We start from the raw sequence: 21,604 nt of genomic DNA, 5'->3' as shown, positions 1-21,604 counted from the left end.
AACCATTTTCGGGAGTTAGCCTGGTGAGGGGGCGAGAGGGGTTAGCTCACTGCGCACTTGGACAGATGGAGATCTGTGCCGCTGTGCTCAAATTTGTTAATAGGTTTCCGTCAGCAAATGAGGTGGAAACGGTTTGCAGCTATGGCATTATCGATGGGGTTTACACATGGTAATGTAGGATTTGTCAAGGAATAAAAAAAAAGATTGGCGCTTTCAAGCCATTTGTGTCACATATTCAGGACAAATAAAAGGCAATGCATGTTGTATAAGTATTGCAATAAGGAAAATCCATAATTCTAATGTAGCAAGAGAGTGGAAGGAAGGTGTTATTTCCATACAAAGGTAGGCTTGTGCTGGATGGTAAATGGCCACACTACTGGAAAAGGAGCCATCTACTCGGAAAATAACTGAATTTATTATGTTACAAATTTAATATCACCCCCTTTGTTCTGTGACTGGTGATATCAGCATTATTCAAATGCAAATGAAATCCTGTTCCGTGTATTATTAAGCAATCCACAACAAGCCAAACTGCTCCAAGTAGTTTAACAACACTAAGAAGCCATGGCCCCATAGTAATTCCCTGGCGTTAAAAGAACATTGACACAACTACATATATTTCCCTTGGAATAAAAGCAACTTTAATACAATATGTACTTTTCCATAGGGTCACAATAGCCTTAACACAACCACTCCTGTGATGCAAAACACAGATCTGGACATCTGGAGTTGTACTATGCTTAACACAGCTAAGCACACTCCTCCCGTGTTATAAGAACCCCACCACAGATCTGTGTACATCTCCTAGCATTAAAGCATTTATCACTTTTATGTACGCTACCAATGCTTTATTAGAAACTTAACGCAGATACGTGCACATCTTCCAGCATTATGATATTCTTAACACAGCTACATACACAACTCCTGTGTGACAAGAATTTAACTCTGACACACATACATATATACTTCCCTCAATGTTAAAATAACCTGAACGCCACTTTTTGCATTCATTCTGTTTTTAAAGACATTACTGAGTCTTCACTTTAATACAGTCCCATGAAGACTTCCTTTATGGTCACATTACCCTCCACACAGCTCAAGTCATTCTGTGAAACAAGAACCTCAACAGTGATCTATGGGCTTTTCCTGCAATGCAAGAACTTCAAAACTGAAGGTATCCAATAGCACACAAGAAACCTGGCCACTTTTATCAAACTAGACTCTCCATTCCTTTCCATGGAAAAAAATCAACATATCACTGCTCATACAGAAACAATGTATAGTGAAAGGTATTTAGTTTCAGCTAAGTAAACATACTGACACAAATACCATTTCAATAAAACACATATATCTGAACTCTGCCAGCAACGTTCATTACTTTGTATCTCTAGGGGTGGCTGAGTCACGTTTTCGAAACACTGAAGTAAGATTATTCTCTGTTCTTTCCTTATTATATACCAAATGATAACAAATAAAAACAAATAGCATCACACTGTCTGAATATGAAAGCAGCAGATGGAAACATCAGTCACAGCACTCCTTACAGGAAGAAGACAAAAAATGGGTGACGCTGCTTTTTTAACCTGGATATGAAATATCCGGTTTAGCCAATGAGCCAAATGCTATCCATGAAAAGCAATAAATATCATTGTGCATGATTATGAACTATTTAACATGGAGTTTCCTACTTTGTAATTTTGCACTTGGGTTCACAGTAAATATATTTTCATGACATTATTGAGCACAACAGAAAAACATTTATTGCAGCGCTGTTTACTTTTCATAATCTTTTAACTGCTTATAAAAGCTTTTATGTGTGAAGTTGTGCTTTTTTTTGTCACGCCATTTAGGATTATATGTGAGCATTCAAATGCAGCCGCATAAGCAACAATTATATTAATAATGGCTGTAATAGTTGTTGTAGTAATAGTAATAATTAGTCATAACAATAACTCAGCTTTCTTCCTGTGCAGTGCATGCTATAATAGTGGGTATGAAAGGAAAGCAAATGAAACTCCAATCCACAGTAACACACATCAGCATTCAAGTGGTGACAGTGAGCTAATTCTACTCAACCTATTTCTGCAGCGAAATAACAATAGCAAAGCACTGCTGCCCTACAGGACACAATTAAAGAACTGAAAGAAATCACTATTTCAAAAAAAGCATATTGAGGAAGGAAGCAAAATCAAATGAGTGTTCTCTTTTTTTTAGCCCCCCACCCCCACCCCGGGTGGTTTAAAAAGTGACAACTGTCAGAATGGCCTTCGATCACAATTATGCATAAAAAAAAGGACGAGGAACAAGCAATCACTCCAACTCTATTCAGCTGTAATAATGGCCCGGCTGTGATGACAGGCATTACTGAAGAGGTGTAATAGAAATCAGAGGCGCTCCTCTCTGGCTGCCCGACCTGCAGCCAGGACAAGGACCAGGACTGAACAGTGTCACAATTAATCAGCACTGGTGCGGTGCTGGTGGCCCGAGCGCTGTGCTGGGCACGTGTGAAGGGTGGTGGAGGGGGTCATCCTGTTCCATCCAGACTTGGGCATTTGGAGAAAGAGGTACAATGCCATCAAGGATCATATTAAGGTGGGTGCCGGAACAGTGGTGTTTCGGTGATTAGAACAGAGTGGTACCTATTGATCAATCTGAGTCACAATGCTACCATTTTTATTTAAATTAATTAAAAAAAAAGTTTTTATTTAAGTTGCTTCCTATTTCTGTAGCTGCCAAGTATAGTTGCTCTTCAGATATTTTTCTATACATTACAATATTTTTTTATTTATTTGTTTTATATTTTCCTGTTACCTTAAACCCAGTATTTTCTCTCTGGGAGCTGGGGAAAAAAGCTGAATGGGTTGAAGCAAGGTTCTCACACTGAACAAAAACATGCAGATACCATGTCCTCCAGGACAAGAGTTGTATCACAGGGAATTCATTTTGCTGAGGGAGACTTTTCTATTGCATTATAAAAACAATACAAATGGTGGCTGGCTCCTGCATGGCTCAATGGATAAAGCCACTCATTCTGAGAGCAGTCGTAGCCCCAAAGAGTCCAAGAGTCTGGGGCTGTGTCATTAGCTGATATAAACTGGGATTCAGCTGTGGCAGAACATAATTCCTCCTGTTCTACCGGGGTAAGATGAGTTATATCAGATAGGGTTCCCTGACAGCACCACTCACTGCTCCACTCTAGCAACCAGCAAAGCACCTATGAGTTGCTCAGACGACATCACTGAGAGATGTGCCTATTCTCCATATGACATTTGCTCTCTTGTGGTGGATTGTGGGGGTTGTAGTGTGAAAAATAACTCAAGCTTAAAAAAGTTGGAAAGCATAAAGAATTTAAAGTATTTAAAGTATTTTTAAAAGGAATTGCTTAATGGTCTCTTTGAAAATATACAAAGAAAATATTGATTACGTTTATTTATTTATTTATTTTCCAGTTCAGAAAATAATAATTACACCAATCAGCCTTTTAGAAAAATGTTAACGATAACCTTGTGAGGCTTTAATTCAAGAACTTGTTTACAATATTAGAGGTAGAGGTTATACATATTACCCAATAGTCATTAAATGTATTCATTATGTATGAATTATTTCCTAAATAGTGAACACAAAATACAAGTAGATTGAAAGTAGTGTAGGTATTTAAAAGGTCACATTGATTAATATATTATGTTATTTTCATGTAATTACTTAGATTTTTAGTTTTGAATTGACATCAGGTCTGAGCATTAACATACATACACTATATGGACAAAAGTATTCGGACACCTGACCATTATATTGTAATGACATTGTATTCAAACACATATACTGGAGTTGGTCCCCCTTTTGCAGCTATAACAGCTTCCACTCTTCTTGGAAGGCTTTCCACAACATTTTAGAGTGTTTCTCTGGAAATTTGTGCCCATTCATTCTGTAGAGCATTTATAAGGTCAGGCACTGATGTTGGATGAGAAGGCCTGGCTCGCAATCTCCATTCCAGTTCATCCCAAAGGTGCTGGATGGGGTTGAGGTCAGGGCTCTGTGTGGGCCAGTCAAGTTCTTCCACACCGAACTCATCAAACCATGTCTTTATAGTCCTTGCTTTGTGCACTGGGGCACAGTCATGTTGGAATAGAAAAGGGCCTTCCCCAAACTGTTGCCACAAAGGTGGAAGCATAGCATTGTCCAAAATGTCTTGGTTTGCTGAAACATTAAGATTGCCCTTCACTGGAGATAAGGGGCCTAGCCCAAACCCTGAAAAACAGGTGTGGCCAAATACTTTTGTCCATAGAGTGTAAGTTCACTGACTTCACAACCTATGAGGTATGCAAGCAACCACAGGAGCTATTACTTCTGTCGTAATTGTTAAAGGATCTCTGTACTGACAATGATTAATTTTGAATACCTAAGGAATGATGGAGGTGACCAATGGATTTTGTATTCCCTCATTCTCATATTAGTTATTATAAAACATATCATTTTCAAGTTCTGGCTCACAAACAAACTGAACTGCTAAAGCAATGCAAAGTGAACATCGCCTTTTCTTACAGGTGTCCCCAAACACATTAAAAGACACATTGCAGTCATCAAGATTGGTACCTACAGATGACTTTTGCACTTTCACCAAGAGTAGTGAGGATCCTGTGTGGCTCAAATGGACACGAAACAGGAGTCTTCCCTCCATCCCTGTGGTTTTGTGGAGGTGATGATGACAAGCTCAGCTGATTCAAAGAGGGAGGGGGAGGTGGGGGTGGGGTCAAGGGCCATGATTATCCGCTCACCCGCCGAGAAGAAGAGTTTCTCCTCTGCTGTGGTGTCTCAAACATGGCCCCTCCGTTCAGGAAGCAGTCTGCATGCTAATAAGCATGGTAATGCTTCGCAGGTCCAAAGGCGCCAATTCAGTCCTCGCTGTTAATAAAGCTATTTTTTGCTTAATAACGCCGGATCCCCCCATGCGCCTTTCACCCCGCGCTCTGACAGGTGATAAACAGTCCGCAGACAAATTCCTGGGCGTGAGACATTTCGATAGGCCCGCCGCTGTAATTGCTGCCAGGCCGGATGATGCTGCCCCTGTGTTTATAGGTGCCTGAGCCGGACTTATTATCGCGGGTGCCACGGCGGTGTTTGTTAAAGCCCCCGAAGTGCTGCGGAGAGATCAGACGGGGTTAATTTGTGAATCATTAAGTCACATTATTTCCTCGTTCATATCTCATTTTTAGGGCCTTCCCTTTGCATAATCAATGACTCTCCCGGAGCCGGCGTAATTTCATAACAAATGAAGTGATATTCCTTTTGTTGCAGGTGACAGGGGAAGCACATTAAAGGTTAATTAAGCATTCGCCGCATGGCCCTCGTGTGTCATCGGCCGAGCAGCAAAACGTATTGCCCCGGCAACTTCCTCTGTCGCATAATGCGAGATCGTGCCCATTGGAGAATGCAGGCTGTGTGAGCATGGACTGAATGCAGTCTGCTGCTGATATGAGAATACTCATTCTTCTGTATATGGATCTTTATTTCCTTGTATTCATGAAAACACTAGATTGTATCTATAGAATAATTACTCAAAAGGACCCAATTGCATTTTTATTACAAAATCAAACTCAAGGAAAGTGATTGGCTGGACACACATTTGTCGCTGAGATTAATTCTCAAATATTACTGTAATTTTTTTCTCCAGAACACTGAAAGTTAATTTCAAATTTCAGAAAACTGAACGTTTTGGCATACATGTGAATTACTAACACTAAAACTCCTGCTTGTGCAGCAAAAGCCCCATAGAGATTTCATTCCATCTAAAGAATACCCTTTATATTTATTCAAGTGACTGATTAAATAGTAACCAAACATAACATAACAGAAAAATACTCATATCAGATCATTTTTCCAGATTAAAAAAGTTATGCTTTCAATATGATTGAACGTAGTAAAGTGATATTGTCCCCAAATAATGAATTTAATTCCATAAAACATGAGGGTCACATCTGAGGTTTCACACCCCTGTGGTTTTTATTTTGTAAATCCTCTTCCAGCATGGATTACACTCTGGTACTTCTGATGTCTTTTTTGATCCATGCTCCCTGCAGAACTGCTAGGCTATAGATTCTTCAGATCATTTGGGATTTTGTAAGTTCAAACCTCAAATGTCATGTTGGATTGAGGTCTGGAAATTGAGATTGACAGCTAAGTGACAGGACTCAGTTCTTCATCTTTGAAGATTCCGATAAATGCTTATGATCATCGCTATGATGGAACGTCCATTTCTAGCAAGACTCAAGCTTCTTGATACAGGGAACTGTCTTTGGCCCATATTTCATTGTATGTGTTGGAGTTCAAGCCTCTCTCTCTCTCAGCAAGAGCTCCAGGACCCATAGATGCAAAATGATCCTAAAACAGAGTAGTCATATTTTATAGTCAACATGGATTTTATGTCAACATAAGCAGGCACAAAAAAATTAATGTTGTTTTATCTGGTTACAAGGTGTGCTTCTGATTTCACTCAGTTGTAGTTTGCTTAGTAAAAGGCACCTCTTTTTGTGGTTTGATTTCAGAATAGGTTTCCTCCTTGCAACCTTTTTGCTTCTTGACACTTTACATCCTGAACTTCTCACCCCAGATATGTGTGTGTGTGTGTGTGTGTGTGTGTGCGTGTGTGTGTGTGTGTGTGTGTGTGTGTCCTGTTTGTATTTGATTTAATGGACGGTGATCCCTCAGACCTCAGACCACAGAGAGGGCACTTTAATCCTGAAAAGTTACGGAAGCGCATTCCATCAGAACTTGGCAGCGCTCGGCTTCAAGGCTTGGCCCTAATTGTTTCATGATTCATGCCAGTTATTTACATATCATTAATTGTTGTTGTTTTCCTTGCCTCGTACAAGATAATTAAATAGTTTGTTGCTGGAATCGGCTGTTATCCACGGCCATGTGGGCCCGCTGTTTATGGGACTGTGGGGGGTGGTTCTGTGGTGCGACTTCCAATCTGAGGCAATAATTACAGTGCTCGCGAGTCTGGCGAGCTTCAGCTCCACATGCAGGCAAGGTGCATGTCTGGGCTCCAGGACCTGGCTTTGAGTTTAAGCTCTGCATCACCCACCTGTTTCCTGTGTTCATCCCCTAGGCAGAGCTGCATGAGGAAGACCCACGGTCAAGTGTGCGGTTAACGCAGGCAACCCTTCACGAGAATCTATACCCATCGTCAGCAGTGAATCTCCCTGAAGACTTTCAGGATCGTTGCCTTGTCTCCACTGCACAGAACTGCACCGAGGGTAAGCTTGTATTGGTGGTATCTACACACGCCACCACAGTAGATACATAGCGCCCCCGAAGCACTTAACTGGGATCAGTTTCACCAAAAGCCTGGAGCGAGAATTGAAAGTGGCTGAGCTGATCTTGGACGGTTATCTAAACAGCTGCATCCAGTGATGATGTCACAGAGGGTGTGGGAGTGACGCGGCCGGTTGTGGGCAGAGGTGAGCAGAGAGCACCGGTGCCTCAGGCACTCTGAGTGACGTGGGCAGGGCAGAGCAGGCCAGAGCAGTGGGTGTGAAAGGACTGACAGGAGGGCAAGGTTTGGAAAAAACAAATGCTCTCCTCTGTCGTTATCATCACAGCAGAGATTTAAATGTACATGGTAAAACCAGAGCATCAAGTTCAGTTCTTTCTCATCATGCCCAGAATTGTTGTTTTCTTGTCAATAACTGTTGGATGATCAGTCCTTAAGTGGTAATGTAGTTGTGTATTTGTGCTTAGCATAGGGCAAGGGCTTCATTTTGTACAGAAATATGGAACCGGAGAGTGCGCAAAATAAAATAAAAAAGTTTTATTTAATGCCATGCATCTCTTTTCATTTTATCCAGCAGAACAACAGTACTTATAAATTCCTTCTGTCCTTTCCTGGTCCTGCAGCCAAAAGTCGCTGGGGACATCAGAGGGGAATAGTTATTCAAACACTGGACAATGGACACTGCTCATGTCCCTTTGTGCAACATGTTTTCCCTCAAAGGCTCCTGCGCAAATTGATCATAGAATATAGAGAATGCACATATTCTACCTGAATGAGCATATGTGTTTGGTATACTGTATAATGTAAAAAGGAGCAAGGGTGCCCTCTAGTGTCAGCAGAGGGACAGCTGACAGCCAGCTATCAGAAACACCCAACCCCAGATAATGCACAGCATGAGAACAGGATCTTCGGGAGCCTGCGTGAAGTGTGACCTGCCGTGTTCGAACCCGACGGCTGTGCACTCAAGGTACATGGCGTCTCCAGCAGGGCAATGTAATTTCCTACTTAAAGCCTGGTAATTGGCCATGCACTGCCTTTTGCTTAATCAACAGGCAGCGGATCCCGTTGAAAAATCTCCATTAGTTAATTTTCACATATCTCACTATTTTAATTGCCTGGAGGTCAGAAAGCTTGTAAAATGATAGGCTTAAAACATTAAGCACCAAACAGACCATTGAAACATTTTTCCTGCTCTCTATCTCGTTCTCTCTCATCTTAATTCTTATGTTGCAGAACACTGTGCTAAATTGCCTACCTGGTAATTGCAATACCTTTGTTAATGGCGTAATCAGTTCCAAAGGGGTTTGACAGGACAAATTACGAGAGCTGTTACTATTCCATTTTCCATAGTGTGACAGGTTACTGACATGCCAGCTTGATTATTTAAACTTAGCATTAACATAACAAATTATAACACACAGGCGGATGGATTTCAAAGCTGTAAATGTGAGGAAAAAGTGTGCATTTTAATCATTTAGTCATCACATTTCAGCAGAGTGAATGAATTATGGATGACAAGCCATTCCCTCGTAACTTGGTCAGATTTAAGTGACGATATTCATGGATCATACCTTTAATGAGAACGACTTGGGAAGCTGGAGTATATTAGAAAATTGCACATACAAGCTGCACATTTACAGAGTGCACATGTTTTATACCAACTGACCAGACGACACTGGGTTCAATCTTAGAAGCAAATTCAGATAGCCAGTAAAGCTTTCAGGGTGGGTGAATCAGAATAAATATGCATGGCCAGTGCCTATGAGAGAACAGACAGTTTGGGGAGGCTCACCTGTGTCCAGCTCTGCTTTATGAAAAGCGAGGCCCCGCATTATTGTTTAGGTTTCTCCCCTCCCCTCCCCGATCGTCACCTCCCTTTGACAGCCCGGATTAGAGCGCCCGTCACCGGCCTGACAAGAGTTATCAAGCCTGCCCCGCTTCAGGCTGACTGTCAGAGATAGGCCGGTTGAACGCTCACCGTGCTCCCCTCGCACAGGGCTAGAGGGCTAAAGAAAGGAGCTGTCGTGTGCAAAAAAAAAGCAGGGCCGAAGCAGCCCCGGGCAACCTGGTGGGCACCCGTCCAATCACAGCGGTCCATTGTACTCTTCCCTCCTCTCGCTTTTTCGGCTTTTGTAGCACTTGTCCAATCATTACAGCTTTTCATTTAATTTCAGACTGGTCCAATCACAGCAGTCTGTGATTCTCTCCCTCATCACACCTTTTCGGTTATTTTTAAATTGTAGCAATCATAGCAGTCTGTGATCCTTTGCCTTCTCAATTTTCATTAATTACACTTGCTTATTGCTTCAAGTTGATTCTAACCCCTCTAGTTCTAAGCTTACAGAATAAGCTTTCCGTAATACACAAACTACACCAGAGTACTTAGAGAGTTTCTGTTGTCTGTGAGTGGATGGTGTACATGTCATTATCACATCATTTTGTTTGGGCAAGGTGCTTCCCACACAGGGTTTGTGAAGATACCCCTCCAATATACACAAAATACACACACACACACACCATCCTTCAAGTGTTCAATGAACAAAAACTCGCCACTCAGAAACATTGTCAGTGGATAATAAGAGCTACAGCCCCACACACGCAGCCTCAGAAGAGGGAGACACTTGAGCATGGTCGTGCACCTGGAACAACACTGTGGCTGGCCACTAACCCTTGGTCACATTGCCATCACTATATTAGAATAAACTGAATTGTAAAACTACTCTGTTGGCCATTGTTGATGTGATATGTTTATATCATCCACTTAGTCTTTAGCCTTTGTAACTTTAGTGACTGCACTATAAGATATTAGCTGCAAATAATTAGGACACAGTGGAACGGTAGCATTTACTGCAGTATATCATGTGAACAGGGGAGGCAGAGAGCCAGCTCACCAAAGTAGCTTTCTTTGCCAAATTGGCAATTTCAGGTGGCAAAGGAGCATGCATTTCAGGGTCTTTTCCAAAAGAAATTCAATTCAAGTGCAGTTGTTGAATTACTTACGGAGTGTAGGTGCAACTGAATATAGATGTTGCAGAATATAGAGGATACAGAGGAATAATGAATTACAAGCTATTTGTGGTACCATGACTGTATTATGCTGTCATTTTGTGTGTTGTGTTCTTTGTGTTGTTTACTAGTCAGTTTGTGACTGTGTTTTCATTTAATATGACCCTGCTGTGTCATGCCCCAGATAGTATTTGCAACAAGGAATATATGTTAAAATTAGAGTCAATAATATAACAAAAACAAAAGAGAAAAAAGGATCAAAGACTGCAGAAAGACTGAACTCCCATATGGTGAAAGAGATCCCTAGAAAATGATACTCAGCCAGAGAAAATATATAAAATGCCCTTTTAACAGGCAAAACATACAAATCAAGGTGTTTTGGCAATAGTCTTCACCAGGAGAAAAATGTTAACATAAGCAGATATATATAAATTTTATCACCTGTTCTTAATAAAAGATAGTGACATCAGGTGATATAATCAAATTACCAACTCTTGTGGTGACCTTACAAACATGAAACTATAATCAGTCAGCCATTATCAGCACAATTAAAGTGCATTCAATTGGCATACTATGGAATGGGAATTGAATAAATGTGTTTTGATGTGTGTGTGTGTGTGTGTGTGTGTGTGTGTGTGTGTGTGCGTGTGTGTGTGTGTGTGTGTGTGTGTGTGTGCATGTTTATGTGTGTGTGCACCTATGTGGATGTGGATGTGCTGTATATCTATTGAAACCCACACTTCAGTTTTGCTATTAGTGTGCCTTTCATCCCATTTCTGACAACAGTTTGATCAGTTGCTACTTTGAAGAAGGCAGGGTTTTTTGCCTCTGAAAAAAAGATAAAAGATAATAGGTTTTGATTCTGCAAAGTTAATCCAACGCTGCCACTCCCACAGAGAAGAAGAAGAGGGGAATGAGGTTTGATATAGTTCTGTTAATGATGCTATCAAATGCCTATACTCTCCAGGCAGGTTTTCTGCAATATTGCAGACATCACTGGTATCCCAATGCAGCTGTAGCCAGCTATACTTTCAGTGTGGTGTTCTGCCTATTGAATAGTCTCATCAAAGTTTTTATGATGTAGATTCATCAAATTAGCACATTCCTAAGAAAGTGATGTCCGGTTACAGGTGTTGGCCAGGTTACTGAAAATTTAAAGCAAATGTTTATTTTCAATATGATGGCATTATTTGTATATGCTCATATATAATTTAATACTTAAAATAATACTGACAACTTGACAGAACTATGACAAGATGACCTGATAATATAGTATACATAGCTCTGTTATGAGAACTTTCAGAATGCAATATCTCATGATACTGCAGTGGTACAATATTAAAAGCTGAACATCTTTAAACCAATAATATTGTGTCTGTGTGCCATGTGGCCAATCAGAAGCATGCTGTGGGAATACTGTGGCTCTCTAAATAAACATGTCTGCACTGTAACTGTCCAGTGGTCCTCTGTACAGTGTAGGTGTGTGCACTGTTGGTGTTCAGTATGCATGTCTGTGCGTGGTAGAAACATACAGAAAGTGATGCCATTATGCTCATACAAACATGCGTGTGCATGTGCATATGTGTATGTGTGAGATGTCATCATTTGAGTGAACTCACGGAAACAGAATGACAGCAACACTCATGACAAGCAGCATGGATATGAATGGTTGGTCATGCTGGGCTGGGCCATAGTCTGTTTTCTGTTAATATTTAAATGTACTGCAAGAGATTATCTATGATCAAAGCCACTGTGTTTCTAGAGCATCAGACAGCTAGGCTGTGTCTGAGACCATTCACTTTAGTTGGTTCTATGCTAATTAAGTAGCATGACTTTTAGCAACATTTGTTTTATGCTAAATCCAGGGGGATTGTGGGAAACATAGTGAAGAAATCTACAATATACAGTACCATGTAGGGTTTATAGTAAACCTGAAATAACGTGAACTGAGCTTGTTACAGATCTGAGCAAAGGTGGACACACTGTGACACATAAACATGTGGCAACAAATGTGAATTTACTTGTTTCTGTGGGTATATTAAAAATAATTATTTGTAAGCAATGCAACTGTTCTATGCAATTATATAAAAATTGCAAAAGAATGTTTCTTTAAACATTTTTCAGCAGAAAAAAAATCCAGTGTGCACGTTGTTTGATGTTCCTATTTAATCAAGGATGTGAATAAACCTGGAAACTTAAAAATTCAAGTTCTCAAACACCAGTGCAGAAGCTATGCCAGGACAGGTCTCAGGCTCAGCTTATTTTTATGATTCATTTTTGTATCATTTTCTTTATGGTGCAGAACAAAAAAGGAGAAATGCTTATGAATGTAAAATAAGTCTGGCTGCATTTCCAACAGTTCAATGGTTTTCCATCTTTTTATTTTAGCAGAGCAATATAGATATACTTTGTTCATAATATGTTATCTCTTCCAATTCATTTCAAATACCAATTCTGACTTTGGTAGGTGACCTGTCTCATGAACTCTTGAAACAAATGAGTGCTTGCTTTTCTTTGTGTATTGCCGGGCATACTAAACCATCATATTATGTTACCTTATTTATAGATGAATTTGCCTTCATCCTCCTCTATCCAAATGAAAAAGGCCTTTGAAATCAGAGTCTGACAGAAATTGATAAGCAGAAAGGTTTTCACACTTTCTAATGCTAATGTCAACACCTGCCATTCCTTAGTTTTTCAGGAATGCCCTGGAACGCAGTAGACAGAAAGTAAGGGTTGGCTTTGATATGTAAATAGCAGAGATGGATGTCACAAAGCCCTTTGCAGACCCCCACGACCCTCTCACTCTGTCAGATAACACTTACCGGTGTAGGGTTGGGCGGGGGAGGGGGGGGGTGGTGACAGGTGGCTTCACGACTGCTCTACAAACAAAGGCTGAAGTGCACACTAAGAAACTGGTAGCTCGTCATTCATCAAAGCCACTTCCAGCATTTGATCATACTCTCATTAGCAGGTGCAAGGGTTGGGGCTGGGTTATTTATTTCTTTATTTGCCTCATACTTCAGCTCCTCCCATATCTCCTACTCAAAATATCATCGTGCAATGCCTCTGCACAAATATGTTTGTGTGAGTGACACTTCTGCAAAATATGCACAATAAAAATGCAAGCACTGGTATATTTCATATGCACTGGTCCTTTTCACCTTTTATATATTTATTGCATTTAAAGAAAATTCTCTATCATCAAAATGAATTTCATTTTTGCAAACAGCTAAGGCTTTTGTGGTTGTTCTTATATATTCTTTCATGTGTTTGGTTTTTTGGGGGGAACATTTTTTCTTTTTTTTTTGCATTTTTTACCATACTCCTGAAATTAAATTATTTCAGCTGCATGTACTAATTGTATGTCTGTATTTAGAATTTTCCACATTCTATAGGCAACTCCTATTTTCACAGGCTCCAATTTAGGAAAAATAGGTTAGTGCAGACTGCAAGAGAACTGCACAGATACATCAAGATTATTATGTTATTAGATGTGAATAAGAGTGTAGGGATTTTTTTAAGACTTATCATCTACATGTGATTCAAAACGATGTCTGTGGTTTGCGTAATGTAGTGCTTCACCCCAATGAGGTGGTGGAAGTAATTTTGTACCCATAGCCAGCTCATGTGGCTGCAATACAACACCTTGCTCTGACTACATAAGCATTTGAGCCTCTGTTTCAGCGAATAAAGCAAAAAAAAATGTTGACGAGAGGAAAACATGGTATACCACTACTGTATACATATATATGGTACTGCAATTACTGAAGTAATTCAAGTTAAGTGCCGTGCTCAAAGATACATTCACCATTCCACACTGCCATCCAGTCAGTCATGACACCTCCCTATCACTACAAGTTGGTTACTCAACATCTTATTGATATTGGTGGTCTATTAAACCGTAAAGATTAGGCAAACAATAAAAGTGGATATCACAGTGTTTGAAATCACTCAGGAGTATAACGTTATATGTTCTAGGTGTTCTCACAGCTTGCAGTGGTTTGCTAAGTTTGGCTTAGAAGTTATGTGCTAGCTATTATATTTGAAACAAACAGGATGACTGAACAAGCCACCTGTCTTACTTTTAAATCAGCATTGTTTTTCCTTCACTTTTTCAGTGAGTGTAGCAGTAGCTGGAAGAGACAACAGCTGTCTATAGCTGTGACACAGTGTGGCTGAAGCCAACCTGGCAGATGAGCTTCAGGTGATCAGTGACTCTGTGCAAGTCATTAGCGAGGTGTGCTTTCCTACCCAGACACAAGTATCGTGCAAGTATTGTGCACTGTCCATTTAAGGTCTGATTTAATTCTGTCACATCCTCTATGATCACAAAGAAAGCAAAAAGTGCAGGTGTTTATGTCAGTTTTCTGTACAATTACTAGTACTTACTACTATGTACTGTACAGATGGTAGAAATGTACAATTTACTTGTGTTGGTATCACCAGTAGTTTCATCTAGGTTTTCAGCTTACTTGACAGCAATTGTGTTTGGAGCCAGGAATTAATCTTCATTCTTCGGGTAAAAAAAAATGCTTTAAGCATTTTTGAATCATCGGTAAAAGCGTATAAATAAACACGTAAAGCACATGCCAGGTCAATGGCTTATGGCACTCAGATTTATAAATGTTTGGTATGAGAAACCATACACTTTCCCTGGGGTTATTTTTTCATCAAATCTTCCCTAATGGCTTACTCTGATTGTATCTACTTGGTGACATCAGAAGAGGCTGAAGTCATCATCTGTTATAACATTATGTTATGTGGCGTTTTCTGTTGTTACAGTCTATTCTGACCGCACTGCCATCGGCAGAGTGCAATATCAGCACGTGAGAAACACCTTTGCAATTCACATATGCCCTGCTGCCCTCTCTCCCTCTTTCCCTCATTGTTATTCTCTTCCTCCCCCCTTCTCTCAGACGATGAGCTCAAACACACGTATGTGTGCAGAGATACGTGCCCTGGTGTGGCTCAGGCATGTATGTGCATTCCATAGGTAGCAAACTACTTTCCGGAAACTATTGTGGATGGTGAGATTGAAGGGGAAGCTGATGCACATTTGGAGCTCATTTGAGTAAAGCTGCTGCAGTGGTCTTATCATGCCCTGCCGAGGCTGCATGCTGCTAGTTCTGAGAGGGAGTGAGTATGCTCACTAAGCGGACACGAAGAGGATGCTTATTCCCGCTGTGTGTGCATATGAGTTCTGGCCACTCACATGAAGACATTAAAGTTAAAAAAGTTTAACATAAAAACAAAAACAAAACAACACTGTTTGTCATAAATGTTTCTCCAAAAAAAGGTTTCTAAGTTTGGACACTTTTTATAAAATCTGCTTTTTAATTCATTTTATTAAAATTATTACTCACTAAAAAAATACCAGTTATAGAGCTGTTAATGTTAACTACCCTAGCTAGTGAACACAGAAAAACTGTTGCAAATACAGTATAGCAGCATTAAATCACATTTTGAACAAAATGACCATGATGGTGAAAACGGTTGCATTCATGCAGCAGCTGAGAGTGCAGTTATCAAAGGGAGTGTGATCACTGTGGAAGTTAAGCAGTGGTAGCCTTCTTGTTCGCTAGAGCTATTGTGACAAAGTGGATAGGGAACAGAACCTACAATGTGTCTTGATTGTAATTCATAATAGGTTGCAAATACAGTTGTAATCCATATACCTTTATGGCAATGAAAGAATGTAAATTGCCAAGATATGACCCTCAGTATCCAGCAGGGTGTAATACAGATACCAAATTAAGTGATTGCTCTTTAGTTATCTAGTTAAGCCCCCTCTTGTATATATTATATGCCCCCACTTGTCACCAGCACTGGCATAGCCATGGACTTGGCAGTCAGGCATGATACAGCTGGCTAGCAACTGACAGTTCTGTGAAGCCTTTTACATCAGGATGTTGGGCAAAATGCATTATACAAATACAAAATGAACAAATATTGTAGCATGTTTGAAAAATACATTTTTTGAAAATGTATCTGATACCGTGTCTTATATATGAAATGGTTTTAGGGTAGTGGGTTGCATTTTGTTTGATTTTAAATCTAGCCACACACACACACACACACACACAAGAATCAAGTCACGCTAAAAACTGAATGCAGACTCCAGTTCACGCATGCACAGTTCTGAATACAAACAGATACACGCACGCACACCCACACTGCAGTGAAATCCAATCAACTCTGCAGGGCCTCTGGCTCTCCTGGGGGATTAAACCCTGGCCAGCTACACCAAACACTCAGCTGCCACCTCCTCCTACAGGGACTACAGCTGCTGTTTGCCTGACATTAGCATGCCACTCACTATCCCCCTCTTTCTCATTCCCTCTCTCTCACCTCATACCCCTCTCTTTTGCTGTGTCTTTTTCTCAAACCACCTCTCTATGTGTATGTGTCACTTGCTTTCAGCCTTTTTTATTTCCCTCCATCTCTACCTCTTTCTCTCATGCACACACACACACACACACACACACACACACACACACACACACACACACTCCTTCTCTTACACACTCTTCTGTTTCTCTCCCTCCCCTTCTCTCATACACAGTCCTTCTCTTATACACTCTCCTGTCTCTCTCCCTCCCCTTCTCTCTCTCCCTCTACCTCTTTTACACAATCTTCTTTACAAACCCCCCACCCCACACACACACATGCACGCAGACACACACTCTGCCTCCTTCTCTTCCTCTCTCTGATGATGTTGTTTTGTTGTCTAATGATGTTTGAGGTCTGTCGAGGATCAGGCCCAGACGCTCTGCATTACAGCTCAATATATTCAGAGGCACGCATTCATTTGCCTCAGCCTTTAAAGGTACACTCCGTTTTTACAAGCATCTCAGCGAAGTCTGCAGACAGCTGTGTTTGTAGCGACCATAAGGGATTGCAGCACCGCTCATAAAGGGCAGACTCGGGCAAAATAGGTTTCACAGTCAGATACGCCCCAGACATCATCATTTACCATCATTTACACCAGAAGTGAAACTGAATGGCCCATTTGGTGGCAAATTTTAAATACCCATAAACAGTGAATACATTAGTTCCAAGGAAATATTTCATTACAAAGACCAAAAGTAAATTATCCCTACAGTTTTAGGCAGCTCTCCAGCTTGTTAGCTTGCTAGGTCCAATAACATACCTTGAACATAAACAGCTGGCAAAATGGCTAATTTTGAACATTCACATTCTTTTTCTGGCAGAAATAAGGTTGTCCACTAACTAATTTCTAGATATTTGACAAAAACTGCCTTGCTAGTGACAGAATATTTTACCTGTTATGTCAACAAAAACAGAGAACAGGTCAGCTAGCCTCTCTGTGAAAGGTTAGATTTGGCACATCATGACCTTATCATGACACTATATGACCTTATTTTGTTCTACAATGGAAATGAAGATCCGTTATGGGAGGATGCATAATATTAGCCTTGCCTGCTCACAAAACACAGTACAGAGCATGGTCCCCGACATAAGCTGGCAGCGGCCAGCCCTCGTGGCCTATTTCGCTCCATGATGAGGAGGCTTCCTCATGACCAGAAGGCCTTATCACACTACACAAACATCCCCCCCCATTGCCAAGCTGGTGATGATGTTGTAGGACCTGCAGAACATGGAGGGGGGGAGCTCACTCTAGAGGCACATAGGTATACTGCATTGATATTTAACCCGGTGTCCTATCTAACAGAGGGATTAATAAATAAATAGCAGAATGGGAGAAAGTTAATGCATTTACACCTGCTTTAATGTGGTAGATATTAGATACTGTGTTGTAGAGAGATTGGCCTCAAAGCAATGGGCAGAGAGAACAGAGATCCATGGACTGCTGGCCGTGGATGGTTTGCAACAAAGGACATGTGTGTGTTTATGAGGCAGAGAGAAAGACTATACACAGATCTTCTTACTAATCTATGGTATTACTATATGTGATGTTCTAATGTTTTGTTAATGTCTGTGCCATTCCATACCAATAAAGAATTTTGAACTGGAACATGGAACAGAGAGACACTTAGAAGGAGACATAGAGAGACACAGAGAGAGAGAGAGAGAGAGTAATTAGAAACCAGGAATCAATTACACATCAATAATTTCAAATCAATTCTAAATACCTTCCTGGAAACTACATTTCCTCACAATAATGAAGTAATGGACCGGTAAGTAGAGAAAATGGTCACAATATTCAATCTGAAGATATCCAAAAACATCCCAAAAAAGTTAATGAAAAATTTTGTTTTATTCTGATTGCTGAGACATTAGAAAAGCATGATTTTAAATGAGGAATCCCTCAACTTTAATGATTAACTGGGACAATTAATTCTCTTAATAAACAATAAAGTAAGGAAATGTCTCTTCAAAATGGAAAGATATGGACCAATCATTTTAGACACTCTAACACTGAAATGATCAAAAACAAAAAACATATAAGTAAAAAACAACAAAAAACTTGAATCTACCCTTAAAGATGCCCAGAATCCTTTGGTCTCCCCTATCACAGAGCAGAAATTACTGGGAAAACTGCAGGCCTCGCAACCAAGTAATCTGTTCAATTCCACTCTATGTGTGGGTTTTATTCCTGACATCTGGAATCAAAGACTTATAACCTCTTTTATCTGGAATGGAGATAAATTTCACAATAGGATCTATGGAGGCATTTATGTGAGCAGAAATCTGAGATTGTTTGCAGTATTATATCTTAATCACACTTAAGCACTTAAGCACCTTAATGAATACAATGCTGTCAGTAAAGGTAAGATTGACTTTTTACCAAATCATCACAGAACTGACCCTAACAGACAGACATAAACAAAAAAAGGGAAACATATTCTCTTGCTTTATAGACTTACAACAAGCGTTCCATTCAATCTGACAAATTGGTCTACCGTACAAACATGTAGTAAGTGATGCAGGAGGGAAAATCTATGATGCCACTACAGCAATGTACACAGGAAAGAAATGCACAAAGATGACTGAAAAACAACCTATTCAATCAGGAATGTGGGGTGAGATGGGGCTGCATCTAATTAAACTCATTTTAAACTCTGTTCAACAGTGATGTTGATGAACTGGCTTTGAAGAACAATCTGCAACCCTAGTGTCACTTTGGAGGTCACTGAAATCAAATGTTTGGTTCATGTAGATTTGACTTATTATTCCAACAAAGCCTAAATGTGCTAAGTTTGTCTTTGCTGGAGTAATACTGAAAGAACTGATTTTCCAGAAAAGGCCCAGGGGTCAATACGGCCATGTGTCACTTAACGTCCACGATTTTCACGTTCTGTGAAATAGGACATTATGCGATTTGGACGTTGTGCGAACACCATATTATATATAGTATATGGTATACTATGTACTATACCATTATATGCCTGGCAGCACAATCGCTTTATTTCCATGAGACATGAGATACACATGTTGCATGCAGGAAGCGTTGCCTTCACTACGTCTGGTTACATCAGCTACATCCCATTCAGTCATCAGGATTTTTAAACTTTATTATAACCTTATGGGACTATACGTATACATATACATATATGCGAACGGACGTTGTCCGAATGGACGTTAAGCGGTGCATGACTGTATAGACATGCATTTACTCTTGGGAAAACAAATGTAGAATATACCACAAACTACACATACCAACAGCTGGAGATCAGCTCAACAGAGAGCTTCAACACAGCATTCTATGCCAGGTTGAGCTAAATCACAACAAAACAGAAACAGAACTATATTCCTCTTTGAGAAACACAAACAAAAGCGCACAAAAATCCTGACTCCAAAATGAACTACCTGAACTTGACATATATTTCAACTGTGGGCCAACTGTAATGACTTTAGCAGGGGGTTTTAAACCTCAGGTTTAAACCATGCAGCCACTGCATGCTGTTGGAAGTGAAACAGGTGTTCTTTTTTTGGTTTTTCCCCCTTTATGCAAGCCTCTTTTTGGAATTGCTAAATGACTTGCATTGTCGTCTCTCACTGTGACATCCACTGGAGTCATGTAGAAGGGCGGGGTGTGGTGAATACAATCCACCAATACACTCACACGCCAAAGTGACTCAAATTGCGGAAAACAGTCACAAGACAAGCAAGCCCAGCCAACACGCCCGCCGATATTGCCAGCAGAACAAAGCCAATTTGTGGGCTCCTGGTCATAGCCAGCTGATGCCACAGCCAAGATTGAATCTGTGCTGCAGAGCTCAGCTTGAACTCAAAATCGGTGTCTTATCAGTGAACTACTTGGGGGCCGGGAAACAGGTGTTCTTAATAAATGAAATCAGTAACTACAGTTCCACACTTCACAGATTTCAGCGGTCTAGTGGTCCAAACCTGAGGGTTAAACTCCAGCTAATGTCCTAGCAATTGGCCCAGTGATTTCAGCCTCGCCACAGAGAACAGCCATCATGACACACAGGCATGGCTTCCCAAAGAGGAGAAGCTAAAGCTGCCATTGTGAGGCTGTGATCACAACTTAAAGAGGTTGAGGCAGAGCACATTATTTTCAACTGCAAAAAGGACATGAAAAATGAAAAAAAGTGAAAAAATTCTAGAAAAGTGCAAAGATTTGCCTGAAATTTCCTAGATGAAGGCGAAACATTCTATTAGGGGAGTAAAGGACTTGAGTGACCCTGGCAATTATTTTTTCATCTTGTTAATTTTTTTTGTGACTGGTTGATTTCTTGTTCTATGCCTTCTTGATTGTTGTTTGTGCTTTGGCAATGTGTACAATGTGTATCATGCCATTAAAGCATTTGTACTGAAAATGAATTGTGAGAGATAGGAAGAGAGCAAGAGAGATAGACCAGCAGTACTTCAAGAACCCCTCATGGTGCAGATATAAGAGAGAATATAGGCTCATCTCTGGCAGAAAGACAGAGAGAGAGAGAGAGAGAGAGACAGAGAGGAGGAGTAGAAGAAAGAGGGGGAAAAAGAGAGTAAGATGACAATGGAAAGATAGTATGTTGTGATTAGGAAAATGATAGTGAAAGATAAAATGAGAAGGTAGAGAAATAGGGAGAGAAGAATGGAGAAATGATCTGGTTGTTAGTTCATGAGACAATCACAGGTTGATGAGGATAAGGGTTTATTCCTGCATTTTCCAGCTGTGAACTGTTCTCAGTAAGAGGTAGAGAAGTTGAGCCTTAAACAGACCCCTTTGTCTGAGACGTTCATGTTGAACTACACAGTTCATGAGCCACGTACAAGGACCTGCCAACCTCATTAATGTAGCAAACCTCGCCAATGACCTAAACATAGTCAGTTTCTGAAGTCTGTTCAGAGAATTACGAAAGAATGAATGACTGATCTGGTTTGATGTAG

Source organism: Megalops cyprinoides, chromosome 3, assembly GCF_013368585.1.
Source record: "Megalops cyprinoides isolate fMegCyp1 chromosome 3, fMegCyp1.pri, whole genome shotgun sequence".
NCBI classification, from domain to species: domain Eukaryota; kingdom Metazoa; phylum Chordata; class Actinopteri; order Elopiformes; family Megalopidae; genus Megalops; species Megalops cyprinoides.
This window is presented reverse-complemented; position numbering follows the sequence as displayed.